Source organism: Elephantulus edwardii, unplaced genomic scaffold (assembly GCF_000299155.1).
Source record: "Elephantulus edwardii isolate Elephantulus edwardi_28Jun2011 unplaced genomic scaffold, EleEdw1.0 scaffold00242, whole genome shotgun sequence".
NCBI classification, from domain to species: Eukaryota; Metazoa; Chordata; class Mammalia; order Macroscelidea; family Macroscelididae; genus Elephantulus; species Elephantulus edwardii.
In genome coordinates, this window is record NW_006399992.1 from 2,731,920 (window position 1) to 2,735,702 (window position 3,783).

Genomic DNA, 3,783 nt, shown 5'->3' on the forward strand with positions numbered 1-3,783 from the left:
GAATATTGCATTGGAGCACTGAGAAGCCACAGTAAAGGGAAGAAATAAAGAAGTTATGGAGCTGAATAGAAAATTTCAAAGGGCACCATGGGAAGACAAATCAAAATATTATAATGAAATGTACTGGAGTCAGAGAATCAAAATGGCCAAACTCGCTCATCATTTCCTAAGCTGAAGGAACTAAAGAACAAGTTCAAGCCTTGAGTTGCAATACTTAAGGATGCTATGGGTAGAATATTGAATTATCTAGGAAGTATTAAAAGAAGCTGGAAGGAGTATACAGAGTCACTATACCAAAATAAATTTGTTGACACAGAACAATTTCAGGAAACAACATATGATCACGAGTCAATGGTGATAAGAGAAGAAGTTTAGGCTATTCTGAAGGACTTGGAAAAAAAAAGTTCCAGGAATTGGTGGAGAATCAATTGACCTATTTCAACAAACACATGCTGTACTGGACGTGCTCAGCAGGTTGTGCCAAGAAACCTGGAGGACAACTACCTAGACAACTAACTGAAGAGATCCATATTTATTCCCAACAGAGTTGGAAATTATTATACAGTATCACTCGTAAGCAAAATACTGTTAAAGATTATCCAGAAACTATTGGAACAGTACATTGACAAAGAACTACAATAGATACAAGCTGGGTTTAGAAGAGGCCATGGCACTAGGGACATTATCGCCAATGTCAGATGAACTTAGCAGAAAGCAGAGAGTACCAGAGGAATGTCTATCTGTGTTTCATTGACTATGCAAAGGCCTTTGATTGTGTGGATCACAAGAAATTGTAGTTAAACTTGAGGAGAATGGGAATCCCAGAACACTTGATTGTGCTTATGTGAAACCTATACTTGGGCCAGAAAGCAGTTCTCAGAACAGAACAAGGAAACAGTGCATGGTTCAAAATCAGGAATGGAGTGTGTCAGGGATGTATCCTGTCTCCATACCTTTTCAATCTATATGTAGACCCATCACCTATGGTCAACTGATATTTGACAAGGTAGTAAAACCCATTAGTTGGAGAAATGACAGCCTCTTTAAGAAACAGTGCTGGCCAAACTGGACACCTGCTTGCCTGCAGAAAACTGAAACAGGATCTACATCTCACAACATACATAAAACTCAGCTCCAAGTAGATCAAAGACCTAGGGGGTAAATCCAAACTATAAAGATCATAAGAGACAAAATGGGTACAAAATTAGAAACCTTTGCCTAAGGCATAAATATACTTTCAAACATAGCCAAAAATGCACAACCTGGAAAAGATAAAATTGATAAATGGGACTTTCTTAATATCTAATCCCTATGTGCATCAGAAACTTTCTCCAAGATAGTGAAAAGCAAGCCTAAAGATTTGGTAAAAAGCAATTTGGTAATGACATTTCAGACAAAGATCTCTTAACTAAAGTTTACAGAACACTGCTGGGCCTCTACAACAAAAAGACCAATGACACAATTACACAATAACAAAATTAGCGAGCGACATGAACAGACTCTTCACAGTAAAGGGCATTCGGATGGCCAAGAAACACGAGGAAATGCTCAGCATCACTCGCAGTCACAGAGATGCAAATCAAAACGACGAGATACCAGCTCACTCCAACAGCAGTACCAGCTTTAACAATACAGCAAACAATAAATGTTGGAGAGGATGTGGAGAGGTTGGAACTCTTATGTACTGCTGGTGGGCTTGTAAAATGGTATGATGCCTATGGAAGGCAGTTTGGCATTTCCTCAAAAAGCTGAAAAAAGCCAGTTTGAGTTGAAACTTTGGCAAACACCACCCAGATCTGATTTTTTGCTGAAAGCAAGTTGGTGGCCATCGAGAGATTGTGTAAAAAATGTGATGTCAAATGTGTGGTTTGTGACTCCTATGTGCAGCCCTACACCCCGGAGCACATATGTGATGGATGCAATTACAGCTCTTACCAGAGGTGCTTTGTGATTTGTGGAGACCCCAGAGTCTCTGATAACAATTAGCAAAAGGGAAACAGCATATAGGAGGAGGATTGGGATGGTTGCCCGAAGATTGTCAATTTGGGGAATTCTAAGACTTATCTCTTCTATGAAGGCAAGAAATATGGTGTTAAAGAGGTGATTGATCAGTGGCCCCTTGGTTTATGCAGCTGCCAGAGAGAACGTCAAGGAGCACCAGCAGAACGGAAGTTGATTTTGAGCACTCACAGACTTTCCTGTTAGTATTCTGGCCCCTTTTCCACTTCATCCTTGCCCCTCTTCCCGGCATGGTAAGAATGGAATGGGATTCCTCATACACTATCCCTGTTTCTCAGAAATCCATCAGTAGTTCATGGTTTGTCTTGAATTAAAGATGAAACCTCCACTTTCCACGTGGATATGCTCTCTACATCAGCAGCTTTTGAAACGACGGTATCATTGCAGTCTTCTGGACTTCATTGGAGAGACACCTGTGAGGCTGTCCTCATTATGACAGCGGCTCTGATGGCAGTTGACCATCATCAGGGTGTGGTGGGGAACTAGCAGAACAATAAATGTGGGCTTTGGTCTCATAAAGCTTGCCAGGTGGTGCTGGATCAATTTTTTCTTCTGAGAAATTGGAAACTTACTGTACTAATAAAGTTGGTGTTTATTCTTGGTAAAAAAAGGAAAAATCTGGACATAGAAATACTGTATGACCTGGCTATTCCACTGCTAGAAATATAACCCAAGAAAATCAGAACTGAGACATGAATACACATTTGTACAGAGGTGTTCATAGCAGCATTATTCACAATAGCAAGAAAACGATAGAAAATATAGAAACACAACCTGTGCAGGCAGAGTCCCAAGGCTGAGCGGGACTCAGTCGTGGAATGCTTGGGGCAGAAAGTAAGCTTCGCAGGCGGAAAGCAATGCAGCACAACAGAGCTGAAAATCTCCGCCCACACATGTAACAGGAAAGGACCCCCAAGGCTGCACGGGACTCATTCGGGCCCTTGGGCAAGAAGAAACTAACTAAACACCAGTTCCACAGGACACATCACCATTATTTGGGACACATTACCAGTAAACTTAAATGACTCTGGTCACAGCAAAAGAAACTGTAAGTAGCTGACATGTCACAAAAGCCAAGGAAGCTTTAGATATAAGCTATTAGATCAAGGGCTGGACAATGGGAGCTAAATGTTGAAGGGAGTGGGTAGAAGTGGATGGGCAACTTGATGGATGGTGGAGCAAATAAATAAGTGGATCAAGACACTTGTGCCAAGGGCAGGAACAACACTGAAACTAATGGTTAATTCCACAAGAAGAGATATAATTTCACTCTTTTCGTAAAATGCTTATCTGGTGGATACTTGTCTAAATCTGAACATTCAGATTAAAACACACTAGAAAGAAGGATTGGCCATCCACTTTTGAAATAGCAGGCCTCAGAAAATGCTATGCACATCAGAACATATGCAGAAAGACAGAAAGGGCAACTGAGTATGGAAATACAAAGGAAGACAAACAGTGGTAAGCAGACACTAGTGACTGGAACATGGAATGTGAGAACCACGAATGTAGTAAAATTAGATATTGTTAAGGAAGAAATTGTTGTTGTTGTTACGTGCCGTCGAGTCGTTTGCGACTCATAGCGACCCTATGTACAACAGCCCTAAACCCTGGTCTATCCTGCACCAACCGCACTGCCTCTGACACGCCCATCCCGATTACCCCAGTCACTGAGTCAATCCATCTCATAGAGGGTCTTCCCCTCCTGCGCTGTCCCTCCACCCTCCCAAGCATGATGTCCCTCTCCAAGGACCCGTCCCTCCT

General features: G+C 41.7%; 1 pseudogene; it reads left to right on the forward strand.

Annotated features, from left to right (window-relative positions):
* The first annotated feature begins 1,490 nt into the window (after nt 1–1,490).
* Nucleotides 1,491–3,783, forward strand: part of LOC102862378 — an 11,707-nt pseudogene continuing 9,414 nt past the window's right edge.